This window comes from Ambystoma mexicanum, chromosome 5p, assembly GCF_040938575.1.
Source record: "Ambystoma mexicanum isolate Mex_15411 chromosome 5p, UKY_AmexF1_1, whole genome shotgun sequence".
Taxonomy (NCBI): domain Eukaryota; kingdom Metazoa; phylum Chordata; class Amphibia; order Caudata; family Ambystomatidae; genus Ambystoma; species Ambystoma mexicanum.
The window spans coordinates 140,944,544-140,962,424 of record NC_090930.1 but is presented as its reverse complement, the minus strand read 5'-3'; the positions used below and the strand labels follow the sequence as shown (position 1 = coordinate 140,962,424).

The 17,881-nt window shown below is 46.9% G+C and overlaps 1 protein-coding gene across 1 annotated transcript in view; it reads left to right on the top strand.

Annotated features, from left to right (window-relative positions):
* The first annotated feature begins 929 nt into the window (after window positions 1-929).
* C5PH8orf48 (chromosome 5p C8orf48 homolog) overlaps window positions 930-17,881 on the top strand; it is a 445,712-nt gene continuing 428,760 nt past the window's right edge. Inside the window, exon 1 of the mRNA XM_069612536.1 lies at window positions 930-1,072. The gene's annotated coding sequence lies outside the window, so the exon portion shown is untranslated. The remainder of the gene's footprint in view (window positions 1,073-17,881) is intronic.

Sequence of the window (17,881 nt, the reverse complement as noted above, 5' to 3'; positions counted from 1 at the left end):
GGCACGTAACGCAGTATGCGTAGGAAGCGGCGGTGATTGAGGCAAAACACAGATAATATTCAAAGTCACGAAGAGTGGGCGGAGACAGCACGATCGTAGCTTCGGACAGTCTGTATGTGCTGCAGGCGATCGCGGCTGGGATGGGAACCGCGGTCCTACCTGTTGCGCGGCCGGAGATCCTTCTCAACGGCCACTATTGTTTCTTCGTTTTTTTATCCTCGTCGCCATTGAAGTATGGAGGGGCAAATAAATAGGGCTTAATATATTTATTATATACTTTTATAAGATTAATTTTACATAGTGCTATGGGTTAACAGGGAACATGAACTGTGCGTCTTCTCTGCTTGGCTTCTCCTCCAACTGTCGCTTCCCACGTTCCATCTCGTCACCTTCATCCTCGTGCGCAAGCATTCTCTCGTGCAACTGCACGGACCATTTTACATGTGAGGATACTACATTACCCCAGATGGTCATACTATCCAGATGTATCAAGCAAACAAGCAAGAAACATGATGCATAAACAAAGTGAAAGCATGTGCACGCCACCCTTACAGAGACATAACCATACATGCTGAGTAACCAACAGTAGGATTAATGAGGATTACCAAAGGGACGCATCATTTTTGCCCAGGAGATGCTCACATTATTGTATTGGTGGGATTGTTTTCCCCTGCGGTCGAAGCTCACAAAAAATAAAGGTATTCTATGTAACATAAAAGGAACTAATGCACAAATATTTTCGTTTAGAAATCAGATTTTTTTTTCTTACAGATTGTCACATTTTCAAGAATATTTTACGAACTCTATAGTTTACATTCTTTTAAAACGAACAAGATTCCTTTCAAACATGGACACCACGTTTGACCACGTTTGTTCATGGTTACGCGGGTTGCTGGCAATTGTCCTTCTTTTGTGTCTTTTCAGTGAGCTCGCCAAGGCTGACGGTTTTTAGAAACAGAAGTGTGACTGTCGCGTTGTGGCCTGGGCCAATAATAAACAGCGCACATGGCTTCTATGGTTACCGGGACAACGGAGGTTACAGCTGGCCCTTTCACGGTTGCAACATAGAGAGGTGAGCGAGACTAAGAACCAATTTTCTAACATACCATGCCCCATTCCACAAGCATGCAATTGCGGGTCGCGTGTGCTGATGGCTGTAGTGAAAATCGATATTTGCACTGACCATAAATTCACAGACGGCAGGACTCTGTGCTGGGGGTGGGCGTTGTGCCATGTAACGGTTACCAATGACAGCAGACTCTCTTTGATACTAAAGCGATTCTTCGGTTTCCCGTAGCCATGCGGGAGTAGACCACCAAGTTCTGTTTTTGTGCATCATTCTAGAAATTGTAGTTTCCCTAAATTTCGGATGAAGAAACAAAAACGACAAGTCCCAGAATCCAAAGGGAAATAAAACAGCGATTGGTGGCCTTCTCGCGCATGGCCACGAGAAACTTGAGCTCTCTGGGTTCTACGGGACCAGAACAATGAATGGTTACCGGGGTCGCCGAAGATGCGAATGGGCACGTTTACAGAAGAAGTCTGAAGGCACCCTCCCCCTTCAGCTGGAAAATTCCCCTACATATACCTGCCAGTACACATCTCTTCAAATGCATTAGTAGGACGTGTGTTAGATGCTGACGTGCATATGCATTCATAAAGCTGATGTGCAAATAAGACAGGATTCAATAAATCACGGAGACGTGAGGTCGAGTTGTTGTCTCTTTGTTAATCAGGCACGAACTGGCACACGGGCGGAAACTCAACCCATATGAACACAGGTTGCAACCCACAACATAACAATCCCAAATGAACTATGAAATGGGACGTTACCTCTCCCCCTTGCTTAACAAGAAATGTGTGGTCTTACTTTATTTCTCTGATCCACTGTGAAGGCTTGCAAACCACTCTTCGAGAAGGGCTGCGTAGACAGGAATTGTACTTTGCGGTGTAGTCGCTGGCACTGTCATCAGTGTCTGTTTTCTTTGATGTATTCAGAGGAGTACTCTCCTCCGGTGGGGCCACTACTTTCATGGCACCAGTCACCTTCAAAAGTTCGAAAGAATGACGAGTTTCGGGTGATTGTCCCTGTGGGTCTGGCCGCGGTTATCATGGATCCTTGTATGTGGGTCACGGTCGTTGGTTTAGGTTTAAAGGTGGGAATGTCTTTGGCGTCTTGAGTTTGTCGTATCAGTACCTGCACTCCTATTTGGAAACTGCAGGGTTTTCCCTTTCTCTGCAGATCGGCATACTCCTTCATCTTGGTTTTGCTCTCTTTGTCTTTTGTCCTTGTGGTATTGGCATATGTGGTAGGGAGAGAAACATTGGGATTGTGCGGCAGTGTGGTTTTTACTACTCGCCCAAACATTAACGCAGATGGACATGTACCTGTTGAGCTCCACGGTTCAGTTTGCATGCGGCCACAGTGGCGTGATCTTGCGATGTTGGGAACCAAAATGTTCTGCAAACATCGCAAAATCATGTCCGCTGAAAGGAGGGCCATTGTCAGATTCTGTAATCTGCGAAAGTTTTGTCTAATGCCGGTATCACTGCCTGGGCACTGGTGGAGTGAATTGGGTGAACCTCTTGGAATCTGGACATTTTGTCGATAATCACAAGTAGGTACTTGCTGTTGGCTAATGGGCTGAACATTTCGATGGCATCTTCGTCCCATACCTGTAATGGCATCGATGAACTCTTGAGAGGCTCGGAAATGTGGTGGGGCAACTGCCTTGCAGGAAATGCATTTGCCTAGCATCTGTTCTACCCTTTCGTCCATCTGTGGGAACCACACCTTGGTTCTGAGTTGTTGTTTTGTTGAGACAATTCCTCTATGTCCGCAGGCTCACTGGGATGACCATTTTGTTCTCCTTTAGCAAGCGTCCTCCTGAAGACATGGACAACGTTTGTCTTATGAGTCTGAATGTGTGAAAGTGTTCCTCTTCAGCTGAGGATAGAGGTTTCCTGTGGTTGCTTTTGCCACTGGCCCGACGTCCGGCATTCCTGTTTTTTCTGGAGTAGGTGGTTGTCCCTCAGACCCTCTATCAGTTGAGCACTCGTGATGGACTTGGGAAGAGCGTTGCTTTTCAGATAGTTTATGTACTGGTTAGCTTTGATGGACTGTCGTCATGAGCTGGAAGTGGGTATCTGGTAGGAATTCCACCGGTTTATCTTTTCCCGGGTGGTGTATGATTTTGAACGAGTATTCTTGCAGCCTGAGTCCCCACCCTGCAATACGTGGTGGCATCTTGGCCGTTGGCTTGCCATACATGGTGGTAAGGGCCTGGTAATCAGTGATGATGGTGAATGGGCGTCCACACAGGAACAGATGGTAATGTTCATATGCCCACACGAATGCCAGGCTCTCCTTCTCTGGTTGGGAATGTGCACATTCCGTTGCTGAGAGGCTGCGACTTGCATATGCTACTATGCGTCTCGGTGAGTCAGGCGAGGCTCCTGGTTTTGTTTGGGCTAGGATCGCTTCCAGACCGACGGGGCTGGCATCAAACGTCACTTCTGTTTTGAGGTCGGGATCGTAATACGCCATGCAGGATGTGGAAGCAATACATTTCTTGATCTACTGAAAAGCTTCTTCACACGCAGTGAACCAGGAGAATTCCCGCCCCTTTCCCGTGAGTAACCGGAGGGGCATACTCACTGACGCAAAGTCCTGAATGTATCATGTTCAGTGGGTCGCCATTCCCAGAAATGATCTGACTGTAGACGCAGAGGTGGGTGTAGGGGCTTCCACTAATGCTCGTACTTTCTCCGGGTCTGGTTGTAGGCCGTTGCTTGGGAATATGTGACCGAAGAACTTTAGAGTCGATTTGCTGAGCTCACACCTGTCAGCATTTAGTGTCAGATGGGCGCCATACATACTATCCTTAGTGTGTCATCGTGCGCCTCCTGCATGGTACTGAACATCAGAATGTCATCGCTGTAGTTTGGGGTTTTTGGGCTATGTTTGATGACCTGATGGATTTCATTTTGAAATATCTCGGTGGCCGACAATACTCCAAAACGGAGTTGCTTGTACCTGAAAAGTCTGATGTGTGTAGAGAAAGTAGTGCTGTATCTGGAGGACGGATGCAGTTCCAGTTGGTGATAACCCTTATTTAAGTCCAGTTTTGAGAATACTTTTGCCCCCAGTAGTAGATGCATCATGTCCTTCCCTTTCTATTGCTACATTGGGAGCCCTCATATCTACACAGATACGGATGCTGGTGGTGTTCTGTTTTTTTTGGCACAGGGCACTATGGGGGACACCCACGGTGTGAGTCCTGATGTCGGGAATATTTTCTTTATTATTTCCTTTGAGCTGATTGTATATGCAGACATGATCTGGTACATTATATGTATAAGGCCCATTTGAATAGCTGATCGAAAACTGAGGATACTTCTCCCTTTATGACAAATACTTTGACTTTTAAGCTTTTGTGTTTATATCGACACGTGGCAGTGAACATGCCTTGGCAGTTGAGGGGTTTATTCGAGCCATATGGGTATATTTCTGCTTTGTTTAACTCCTTCTTTTTGACCAATGATTTATATGCGTCTTCATTGATGACTTTTACCGTGGCTCCGGTGTCAATGAGGAATTCACGGTTCTGTCAATTTATCTGTAGCAATAATGCCGGACAGTATACGGCAGCAGGGACGTTCCCGATGGCATGAACATACCCTCTCTTTCGATCTCCACTCGACGAGGAAGAGTTCGAGTCCCATCGGCGTCACGTGGACTCTTCCAAAAACCTGATTTTCTGTCGTGGTGGCTGTCTTTGCGGGTCATTTCTGCTCCTGTACCGACCGGAATTTTCTCTTCTGTCGTCATGTCGTCTGTCTCTGTGTGATAACTCTTGTGATCCGCTGTGTGAACTGCGTCTTCTGGCAGTAGCAGATCGCCAAGTGTTTGGTCGTGGACTTTCCCGCCTTGAGCGACGGCCATCTTGTTTCCTGGCATCTCTGCTGGTTTCCGCTGACTGAAAAAATGTAATGTTCTTGCAGACTCATTGGAGTGGTTCTCACCCCCACGGCCGGCCACGGGCCGACATGCGTGAACTTTTATTCACATCGATAGCACCTTTTCTGCTCTGCGGTACTCTCCGACGTGCGAATGGGGCACAAGGTTGCTGGTGATGTGGATTGCGCTATTTTAATGTTGCTGAGTGACTCTGTTTGCAGAGACAGACCGGAATCCGCTCTCGCAAGCTGTAGAATTTCATATAAGGTTCACTCTTTTGAAGCAATTTCTTTTGGAACTCTGGAGATTTACAGCCTGCAATGGCTTGTGATTTGAGTGCTTCTTCCGTCGAGTATAGGTCGAAATCGCAATACTTTGCTCGTTTTCGAAGTCTCATTACAAAACTGTCCAGATTTTCACCTTTATCCAGCCCTTTTACAAATACCCAGGGTCACAATGGACCATGAACCAGGCCTGTTGGTGGAATACAATATTTATTTATTTGAAAATCACTCAATTTTTATATTGGGCAGCAATCACCAGTGGGGTGATAATTACAATATAAACTGATTAAATACTCTTGGTTGACCTTCTACTAGAACATATCCAAAGCACAGATGAATAGGAGCAATTTTACTGTTTGGGTAGATAGCAGCCGAGTTAAGATGTCCCCCTGCAATGCTCCTCGAAACCCCAATTAATCGAATTTTGGGTCGATTGAAAGGAGCAGCAAGGAGTCAGGGATACTAGGCAGCAAACGGAATGAAACCTTTGCAATTGGATGAAGAACACTCAGAATTGGTAAATACTTAATTTACATGTGCGGTTGAATAAATGAGGTAAATATGAGTGATACAGTATCAGCGATGTAAGAACACTATCAACTACAAGGCAAGGTATCAACAAAGGGCATACAGTTCAAAAATCAACTTGAAAGTAAGACACAGTGCAGCCAAAAGCACACGTTGGAAAGTTGCATTTTCCTCTTTTTACAGTTTTAAATGTCAAAAACGGTTTGAAAAAAAAAAAAAGTGAAACAGACAGAATCGGAATGCAGTTTTTAGGCTGGGTGATAGATGCACATCACAGGGATAATAGGAAAGTGAAAGAGGGACTGTAGCTGAATAACTGGATGAGAGTTTCAATGTGAAGGGAAATTCGTTTTGGGAAAATAAAATCAGTTTGAAAAGCAAGGACAATTGCTACTACAACTATATCTTTGTAAGTAGATTATCAAGAAGATAACGCTGTCCATGAAACGGGTTAAGCGGCCGTCTTAACCCTCTTCACGCTGCTTGTCTCTTTAGGTAGAAATTAATTAGTTTACTCCAAATATGACTAAGGACCTATGCAATGGACTAAAGGGGTGGGAAAGAATGGCGCCAAGACATGAAATTAAGAAACAGGATTCAGACTATCTTAAACAAGAGATCAGGGTATGGATGGGATTACTTGGAGGGTGGAACCAAGAAAAGGTATCAAGATAGGGTAGGCTATGTGTTGTTATGAGATGGGGAGATACTCACAATCAGCGCTGGAGCTTGGGATTTGGGACTGCCATCCGAGTTTCTGGACTCGAGGGATCTGGTCACGGCACCATGGTGAGACTCTCCTAGTAGAAAACAGGTGGACCTGTCTGGTCACTGCACAGCGGCATGCAGGTAGTGGGGCAAAAAGCTGGTCTGGTAACAGGATAATCTCTAAAAGGGTACCACACCTTTTCCCCCTTTCTCCCTGAGTTAGTGGGATTTTGGTATGGGGTTAAGTTCTGAAGGGTGGTTCTGCCTGGATAGGGTCAGCTGTGCTCTGGCCTGGCAGTGGATCCGGAATCTTCAGGATGAATATGGAATATCTGGATATGCAGCAGCTGGAAAATTCAGAAGTGTGTTTTCTCTCTGTGAGCTTACCCCTTTTATAAGGCGGATGACATCACATGATTTACTGTGGGGCAGAACTAAGTTAGATCTACCCCTAAGAATCGGATAGGTCAGCCTATGTCATGTCGCCTCCTCCCTAGAAGCAGATTGGGCTGGAGGAGGGGACTGAGTTTTATGGGGTGTGTTTTTATGAGGTACAGCGCCATCCCCACGTTCATTTTTGCCAAAATCAGTTATGCCATAAATCGTGCATTTTTACAGTTGTGGCACTTTTGCAAATCACATATTCCACCCAGAGCATGGCAGTCCAACTTCCAGGTTTGTACAACTTTGTTTCATCCTTCTAATAATTCTTCACACTTTTTGGTGGCAAATATTTCACTTACAATTCTATAACTTTATACATGTGTACACATTGTCATAAGGCATGTTCGTATTGAATTTCACAGTGGCAACATATACACTTTCCTCAGAATATACAATTTTCTGTCACCAACATGATAATGAAGGCTACCACGTCTTAATTGAAAGCCACAAAACCATTTAAACTGTAAAACTCTTGCATTACTGAGTTGTCCGGTTGCAGCAATAATTAATTAAAATAGTCTTTGAGCCAGATGGCCAGCATTGTCTCCCAAATAAGGGCATAATCTCCAAGGCTGCTCTGGAGTTGGCTGTGAAGCCCCCCAGTTGAAGTTGAGGGGAGGTGTTATTTGCAATTTCACACCGTGTCCTGGAGGTGCAAGCCCAGACACAAGTCCGACTAGCTTGTGAGATGCTTCCTCTTGGTCCATTCATAGATTTCAAGGGGCTGACCCCTTTAGTGGAAGGCAAATCCTGTTCACAGCAAGCAAATGTCCTTTGATGCCAAGCAGGAAAACCTGTTCTGTGGCTTGCACAGTAAATGCACTTATTTATTTACTTATTTATTTTTTTCTGAATCAGAAGCAAGTCTGTTGAAATAAAACATCCCATGTATGTTTTCAAGCAACTGCCTCCACCCTTACATTTCTAGGCAAGGACAGTGCCTTATTCAACAATACACTTTTAAAACGGACATTTTTCTTGTTTGCAAAAGCAACCCTTTTTACACGTGGTGAATTTCCTTTTTCTGTCACGGTTTTCTCTTCCATCTAGGTTCTAAACATTTTTTGCAGCTCTGATCAGTTTCTCTTACACAGCAATCTGTCCAAGGCAAATATCCACTGACACTAAAATAGCACAGAGGAATAGGGCTTCTTTTGAGAGTTCAGCTGTGCTATGTTGTTGCTTAGTGAAGCCTTTTTACCATACGGGTGGGAGTAAAGTTGTTTGTGATTTCAAAGATTTTGCCTGACACAGCCTGTCATTAAGTGGGAAATGCTTTCTTTTGCTGGAGCACAATCTGAATATGGCTGGGCATAGCTGGGTCTCACTGGATCAGAACTGTGTATTGTTGAACAGATGACAAAGGGCATCAGGCTGCATCATTTTAAAACAAAATGTTTTCTTTTTCTGTGGGAATTTATGAGCTAGTAGCAAAGCTGTGCTGCTTTTCAATTCTCTTCTTTGGTGCGCATAAAGAAACACACTGGCAGCCGTTCTCGGTGTGTTTCCTGGTCATCTTGCCCAATAGGTGCTTGGCAAAGACAGCGCAGACATCATTTGTGTAGCTGCAAACACAGTTTTGATGCAAGGGAATGGCGCTCAAAAGAGCCAGCGCCGCCATTCTGCTGGTAACTGCTGCAGTGCAGATTGGTTATGGAGGGGAATTCTGCTGGGTGGGTAAATGTACCCCACAGTTTTCTGGCATCTCAAATACAATGGGCCTCATTACGACCCTGGCGGTAGGGGGTTAACGGTGCGGGTAGAGCTGCCAGGGCCGTTAACCCCCTTACCACCTCATTATGAGGTCTGCTTGCGGGTTCCGCTAAGGACGCCTGCTAAAACCAGGCGTCCTTAGCGGGTCCCGCAGGCAGACCAGGATGCTAACAACTGGCCCGTCATTAACGGCCTTATAAGGGCTCAGATGGGAATGGGAATGTACTGGGTCTGGGTTCATTGAATGGGGAAATACCGGGCCCTCCAAGGTCGGAATGGCCCGGTATTTCCCCTGTCAAGTAACCCGGACCCAGTACCCGGTATGGGGTAGCCATGCCGCTTTCAGTATTGTAATGAGGCCCAATGTCTCTTACCACCGGGCAGAGAGAGTGCATTAATATTCTCCTCAAACGGCGTTCTTCCCTGATGCCTGTCGCATCGATATACTTGTGTAGCTCCTTAAGCCACCTGGCCCATCTAGGCGCCAAGCTACTAGTGTCTGAAATGTCAAAATGCTGCATGGCCTGTAATTGTAAGGAGTCACGACCTCCCTCTTCCCTGAACGTGGGATTGCGGGGAGTGGAACTGGAATGAGGGCTTTGTGGGCTGCTATCTGCTTCATTTCCTGACATGGTGGTGGGGTCCCTGTAGTTTGCAACTGCTCACCTTTGACTTTGGAGCGATCTGTCTAGTAGGCCTGCTGTGTCGTTGTTGGCTGGATAATGCAGAGTACTGAAGAGAACGTTCTAGGGTCCGTGCACTGTGAGGGGTGCTGCTCGTCCAATGGAAGAAATGCTTGGTTCCTTGTGCAGGTGTCTGTGGCAGTGACGCTTGTTTGTCAAATTGGTGTTGAAGCTGCACTTGGGGAATGAGCAGCCAGTGTTCCCCCAGTGGCGGTGCCTGTCTGAAGGAATATGAGGCCCGCGCGGCGCAGCACGTGTTCTTATTGCTGGCGCACGCGCTATTAATTTCCTCTGTGGCGGTGGTTTTGTTGTGAGTCTTTGAGGCTCATCGACCTCGTGGGCAGCATGTGCCGCAACCAATGCAGGGCGCGGCTCCCTGTGGCTCACCGGTGGCCACGTAGCGGGAGCCCTCGCAGAGGTCATAGAATGTGGTAGGAATCTTCGCCGGAGCGGATGGTGGGGGGCACCAGTCGTTGTTGCTGAGCACTCCGTGGGGATTACCTTGTCGCCATTGTTAGATGCTGACGTGCATATGCATTTATAAAGCTGTTGTGCCAATAAGACAGGATTTAATAAATCACAGAGACGTGAGGTTGAGCTGTTGTCACTTTATTAGTCGGATGTAAACTGGCGCACCGGCGGAAACTCCACCCATATGAACACATGGGTTGCAACCCTCAACATAACAAAGGAACAATAGAATTAAGACGTTACAAGGTGGCAGCCGGGATGAGTGTAAATAATGAGCACTAGAAATGCGATAAGCATTAGAACCTGGCATGGGTGTGTGAAACAATGGGTTCACTCGGTTGGCTGGCTGTAGGTAACTATCCATGCCCAGGTTATGAATGCGCAAAGCCTGCCACGTGGTAGCCTTAATTTCCTACCTAGCCCTCGACCACACTGTTGTCCCATCCCTCCTCTTTACCTCCATGTCAAGCAGTGGCATGTTCAAAATTCTTTGATTGGGGTAGCCCAAGTAGGGCACTGACTTCTGCAGGAGTTGCCTGAAATATGAGAGGGTGCACACAAAAACACCAAACACACATATAATGGGGTGGCACCTTGGTGTTGTGGGGGCCGGCTATTGGCATCAAGCCGGCCCCCGTGGGTAATATGGAACATCAGCACCTTGGAGGCCCAGTGCCTCTGGGGTTCGCCAGGGGACACCCGCTTTTAGATGGGGGCAGGGCGAGCCATACCCAGCACATGCGGACCCCGGCCACCTTGCTGGCAGGAGGGCCCCATGGCAAACTGGCCTGTAGGCCAGTGCTCACACGGGTGGGCCTGCAAGCCTAAATGAGAGACAGACCCATCGTTCCTCTTTGGGAATCTACAGCCGTTCTGCTGCACGTGTCTGCAGGTGCTCCTTTTATTAGCTTGGGCCATGACATAATCATGGCCCATCTTAAAAGGGCAATACTCATGAGAGGGACACATCACATCAAAAGGGCAACACACTTGGGATGGTCACACAGCACATTGGGGTGGCCAGTCAGATTCCAGGGGTAGCACGTGCCACCCCAGTCCACTCCATGGACATGCCAATGATGTCCAGGTGTCTCATAGCCATACCAGCAGTACACAGCAGCTCTCACATTCCACTTCTGTCTCTGTATGTACATTTAAGGAACTCTCCCTGTAGGCCTACTGTGACTTTTAAGAATTTACGAGGCCTGGTGAGCAAAAGAGTTTGTTGGGGCGAGGAGATGAGAATCGTTGCTGGTTGTCCTCCTCACCAATTTATAGATCTGTTACTTCCTTGTGTGTGTGTGTTGGAAGGGCATGTTTATCGCAGGAATAAATGGACACAGAGACGTGCAGTTGAGACGAGCATGTCTTTATTCCAAAGTGAAAGTAAGTTGTGCGCTCCACCCCCATTCTTCCTCCTTGGGGCTTCTCCTCTTCCTCTTTACATGACGTGGCCTTAAAGGGGAGGCTTACTTTTCAATCACTCACACCTCCCCTGCACTCATCTCCTTACGTCCATCTCATATTTCTTCAATAAGTCTGCTGGGTCTTTTGATGGGTCGTCTCGGCCAGTCGTCTCCCTGGATTTCAATTTCCTGGGGCGCTGTACCGTCTTGCCGTGCAGCTTTTTCTTCTTCTCGTGCCGTCTCTTGTTTAGTTTGCATCTCAGCCCGTTCTTGGTCTGCCGCTCTTCCATCTCGAGGTATAAGGTGCTTGAAGAATGACGTGTTACTAGTCACTTCCTTCTTCCCATTGGTGGCAATGACCATTGCCCCGTTTAACTCTGTCACCTGCAATGGCATGCACTCGTATCCAATCTGTCTCCCTTTGCTTCACCAGCACTTCATCTCCTTCCTCGCCCAGTCTGTTCACTCGCCATGGTGTGTGGCTTGTTTCTGTATTGTCACAGCATTCAACAGTGCCTGCTGTATTGGTATCCCTTCAATTACAGCCTTCTGTATTGTCCTCTTTATGGATGACCTGAATCGTTAGGCCATGGCGTTCGCTTGGAGCCACAGCAGAGTTATCTTCTGATGCACAAACCCTAGGTGTTTTGCTATTTTGTGGAATTCCTGGCTGTTGAATGTTGGTCCATTTCCATTTTCACGGTGTGGGGAATGCTCCATTCACTGAAGACCTCATCTATTATCCCCACCACCTTAGTGAATGCTGTGGAGGCAGTCCTCTTCACCAGTGGGAATTTTGAAAACTCTTCCATGATCACCAGCAGGTAGTCTGCAGATTCCAGCGGTCCGTAAAAGAACATTGAGACTCTGTGCCACACCCTTTCAGGAATCACTGTCACTTGTAGTGGGAGCGGCAGGACACTCTTGGCCACGCATTGGCATGGGAAACACTACCTGATCGCCTCCTTCACCATGGCATCCAGGAATGGGAACCATACGGTTTGTCTGAGCATCTTCTTGGTCATCTCAACCCCCAGTGACCTTCGTGCACCAGCAGCACCTGACCCCTCTGTAGGGAGGACTGCTGCATAACAAGGCAACACACTCTCAGCAATATCCCCTGTTCGGACACAGGAAGCTCTGTGCAAATATTTGCCATGCGTTCTATTACCAGCTTGATGGCACCTCTCTGTCGTGGAAGCTGCCGCTTATAGTCCCTCGATCTTTTGGTGGTTGTAAGTTCTCTGGCCATGGCGATTGACGGGTCAGCCATTGATGCCTGTGTCAGTTCTTCCATGGTCCGTGTCGGTGGCCTGTCCTTTTAAGTAACATAGCAGAGATCCCCTTCTCTCGGTGCCTGTATCTTCGGGTTCGGGTGCTGCTAGATGTAGTCGGCTGGGTTGTTGTCCCCTCCCTGTCTGTGGATGATGTCGTAGTCATATTCTTGGAGGCGGATTCCTCACCTCTCTAGGAGGCATCTACGTCTTCAGATGACCAAATAGTGATGGGAGGGATTGATGGTCAGTAACAAGCATGAACCTCTTCCCTATTACAAAGTGATGAAAGTACTTGCATGCCCAGACTGCAGCTAAGCTCGCTTTCTCTGCCTGCGTGTACGCACTTTCAGTATGGGATAGGGCACAGCTGGCAAAGACCACGATGAAGCTTGCCGGCGCCTTGGACTGTTGACACTGGGTAAGGATGGCCCCCAACCCCACATGGCTGGCACCAACCACAATCTCTGTGTGCCACGCCGGGTTGAAGTAGGCTAGATGTGTTGCACTTGCCAGCTCCATCCTGATGGTTTCAAACGCTCTCTGACATTCCAGGGACCAGTGAAATGGTTCTTCTTTCCGCTGTAGTCTCCATAATGATTCAGTGGTGATGGCATCACGAGCACAGTACCCTGCCATCCCTAATAATGACCTGACATCAGCTATTTGTGCCGGGAGCTCCTTGATGGTGCGCACCTTCTCCGGGCCTGGTTGCATCCCCTGGCTGGAAAATATGTGGCTGCAAAAACATAGCTTGTTCTTGCTGATGTTGCATTTCTCATAATTCACTGTGAGTCCAGCTGTACTCCGGATGCCACACACAGCCACGAGGGCATGATCGTGCTCTTCTTGGGATGACCTAAAGACCAGAATGTCATTAGAGTAGTTAAACGCAGATTTCACTGGAATCGGCAATTGCCTGATGTCCTCCTGAACTATGTCTGAGCCCGATGATATTATAAAATTCAGACGTTTGTAAAGGAATAATCCTTTGTGGGTGGCGATGGTCACCCTTTGTCTCTGAATGTAGTTCCAACTGGTGATACCCCTGGTTGAGGTCCAGTTTGGAAAATGTTGTGGCACAGTTTAGCTGAACAATCATGTCCTCTATTGTAGGTCCTGGATGTCTTTTGCTATCGCTGTGTTGGCCACTCGCATGTCGATGCACGGTCTTATTTTGTTTCCTTCCTTTTGGCACTATGTCTAGGGGTGAGCTCCACGGTGTGGGGCCAGTTGCCCTCTCGATAACGTCATTGTCGATCATCTGTTGTAGTTCCCAGGTGTCACACCCCTGGAGTACCACACAACTCCTTACTAGTCACGGAAGCCACATGCAGTTGACCCCTTTTACCTTGGTTGGCACGAGGGCCCTGATATTGATATACACAGGAACCTTGAGGCAGCCAAAGGGGGGGGGGGGAAGAGGGTAAGGGAGAGGTTGTGGATAGGTAGGGGGTGTTTAGGGTTACCAGAAAGAGGGTTAGGAAAATTGCATGAGGACAGGTACAGGGAACATAGAGAAAAGGACATAGCATGTACATATACTTGATTCAACCTGTGCCTCTCAGAACTACACCTCCTGAAGACCCTTCTAAATTAGGATCTCATCTGACTCCTGTATACCTAATATCACCTGAAGTTAGCAACAAACATAAGCACATGGAACACTATTGATGGCCATGAATAACGTGTAGCAACAACACAAGATGAAATGATGAAATGCAATGAAACACATAACTTCTGCCAGCTTGGCATACTCTTGGTAATGCTTTCAGCATCTCCTGCCGTGTCTGTAGTCAAGCGTGCATTCCCACCTTGACATAATGCATAATGATTTAACACAGACAAATGATGAGTACAAGAAGCAAGCAGCCACAAACACTACCAGTCCCTAGATTGCCTTACTACCTCTTGTGTGTATCACAGTTTACTGAGCATTCTTGCTCTGCTTGCTGCAGCATACACTACGTATGTTCATGTGCCCGTGAGCCAGAGACTGCATGTGTCCCTCTCCGTGGAGCGTGAGGGCGTAATATCAACAGAACAAACTAGATTCATGCCCACTTAACACTTGTGAAAAAAGAAATGAAGAGCACTTAACAGATGCCTGGGGGGGGGGGTGCTTGCCAGCACCTTCCCAGGCAATGTAGTTTCGGCATTGGCAGCCGCGCTGCCGCGTGTGCAAAGCTGTCCTTGAGGCTCAGTGCTCTGTAAGCGTCTTCACCGCCTGGCCCGGCTTTCTGTATTCAGCGTAACCAGCTCAAATCCCTCATGAGGGATGGAGCGCTGCTCTTCACCGCCGGGGCCCGGTTCCTCCAGAATCACAAACAAGCCATAACAACATTCCTCCTCCGACCCGTGCCTTTTATTCCACGTTTCTATGGGTGATAGCTTTTTACCCCTGGATTCATCTCTTCCGGTCTCAGACCCCTCTCGACTGTTAGCTTCTGCTCAAAACACTTGTACCTGTTGCAATCACAAGTCTTAATGTCTTTTTAAACAACAAACTGTTGACATCCCTCGGCCGGGTTCACTCTTGCCAAGCACACAGTTCCTTTTCTTTTCACATAGAATGGGATTCATCTCCTGTAGCTTTCAATAGTTTGTCGGTCAAAGAATTGCAACTGTACAGAGAATTTTGCTAGACCCCTGTATGACCACTTTGACAGTTCCCTTGCGGCCCTTCCAAGGTCTTCTGGTATCAGTAGTTTCCACAAACGCAGGATTAACCAGAGTCTCTCAAGTGCACACCCATGTGATGTTGGACCCCTCTGCAGCTGCATTTCCCTTTAACAGTTCTTTTGAACTTCACTTAAGTTGCTACTTTGCGGCTTTTGTTCAACACAGTTCGTTTTCTTATCTGTTTTCCCCTCGTCTCACCAGCTGTGATGAACCGCCTGGCTTTTCTTGTATCTGGAGTCAAGGACGGTAGCACGGTAGCAGGCGTCTCTCTCTGTCCTGCTTATCAGCGTAGGCATGCTCTCTGTACCGTTGACATCTGCTGCAACACACACTGGCTATTTGCAGTCTTACGATTCCTTTCATGGAGGTTTAGTGGGTTTGGGTAGCTTCTCTACTTGTTGCCCCTTCGATTCTCGCCGCCTTTCTCCTCCTCTTGAATTGCCATATCAGAATAGCTCTCTCGTTGTGCGGTCTGCCTTGCTCATCGTGTGCTCTCATGCTCCATCTTTTATCCCAGTGGGGAAGGGAAAGGGCCATCAGGTGTGTGTGATTCTGGTCGATTGCCTGACCCTTGCGCTGGGACATGTCAGGTAAACGGCTTTGGTGTTAGTCCGTTGTCTGTCTTGGTATGCGGAAGAGTTTGTGTCGGAAATGGGGGCGTGGCAGTGTTTCGCAACATCCTACGTGGTGGGATGGGGAAAAGGTGTTGAAAGAAGGGGAATAAAATATGACCCTGATTGCATTGTCATTGATGTGGCTGTAATAATTTCCCCACTTTTGTTAACTGTTATAAATCATTAGCAAAGTCAACTCCCACTACAAGTCTTAGAATTGTAATTGACTGATTGTTGTGCTTGATTTCTATTCTCTATTTTGATGTATGTTCTTTATGATTAATGCTTTGTTTATATAGTGATGGTTGCGCGTTAAAAATAAATAAAGTAATTGTACATTATGTTACTGTCCCACCTTTGATGGCCAAGGAGCACTAGTTAAAATACGACAAAAATTGTGCTCCTTTTTAGCTCTGCTATCTATATGTACTGGTACAACAGCCTTTACTTCAAGAGGTTTGCCATTTTTAAAATATCTGTGAGGGGAATATTACTCTCAGTTCTGAGCTTCTCTTGTGTGAAGTATTGATCAAAGTCCATTGAATGGAAACTTTCAGGCTTATCTTGGAAGAAAAGCAAGAAACTGTTTTCAAAGAAGCCTTGCATGCAAGTATGTCAAATTTAGTTTTTGTGCGCTTGAAAATAATGAAGTTAGTAAGAAGGCTTGGTTGTGCAGAAGCCCCTATGGTTCTGCTTTACCAGTTGACAGAATTTCCACAAAAACATGGAAGAGAACAAAGAACCAGAGACAAAATCCAAACTGCAATTTCGATCCACCGTTACTGGTTTTAGAAATAAATATAGCAAATGCCTAAATATAATAAATATTTGCAACCATTGGTACACAGTTTGGAGGGCCGCATCAATGTCTGCCCATCACTACTTTCCCAGAACTGAGGCCCAAACCAGAAATTGAAGTAGCAAGGTTTTATTAAAGAAAATATTCAAGCAGCGTAAGGTGCCACGATGTCTGCCAAATCATCAACACAAGAGAGTCAGGATAATGCCTCTGAAGGCCTGAATATCCTTCAATGACAAGTCAGTAGTGAGCATCTGGTGATGGCGGTGGAGAAAATAGGTCACCAAAGCCAAGTATGTATCCACATTTCCCCGCACGGTTTACTCCACCAATAACAGTCCGCACACCCCAATGAAAATGAACAATACTGATACACTCAAGACACACAGCACAACAGCCACTCGCCCACAAACATAAGCATCCAACTTTTTAGGCACACGTCTGATCCTACCCGAAGTACGCGCTCCCTCGCTGGTCGGAACCCCCACAACAGAGCTTGATCCCACGTCAGCAGAACATGCTGAACTATCAACTACGTCATCAGAACATGCTGAGCCACCAACCATCAAATTTGATCCCACGTCGGCAGGGCACTCTGAACCACCAACTACAGTACCAGACACACCATCCGCCTGCACACCACTCATGGTCAAGGCCTCAAAACCAATGGGATAAATCTGAAACTAAGTGGAAAGATGCAAAATGTCATTGGGAATCTGTGTAGCCATTGGCAGATTTTAAAATATTATGCTTTTCATGAAAATGGCGACATTGTGCCAAAGGGCGATGCAACATCGCACAGAGTTGGCGACCGGACTGTCCAGTTCCTTGTGTCTTAGGGAATCTGTATATTTCTGCTTATTATAATGCTGACTAGTATAAATGTGAAGTTTGGCTCTATTACTCATTTTAGTTAAAAAGTAGCTTTGTGAGACAAAGAAAGGTCATAAATGATGGCATTTCCTCTGAATCAATCAGAGCAGGGAGAGGTGGGGGGACCGATAGGCTGGCCTATCCTGGGATAGGAGTAACTCCAGAGTGCTTCCGCCTAGATTTTACAATTCTATGATGTCACTTTGGCTATATAGGGGAAGACAGAGAAACACAATCCACTGAGAATCCACTGAAAGCCAGACTTCAAGATCCAGGAAAGCATAGACACATCCATCTATCCATATCCAGGCACATACATCAGAATCCAGGGAGAAAGGACGGGACAGCTGATCCAATTCAAGAGAGCCAGCCCAGTGATGGTGTCCAGCATCCCATGCAGCTGTCGACAGTGACCAGACCTTGCCTAGCTGTCCAGCGCCCC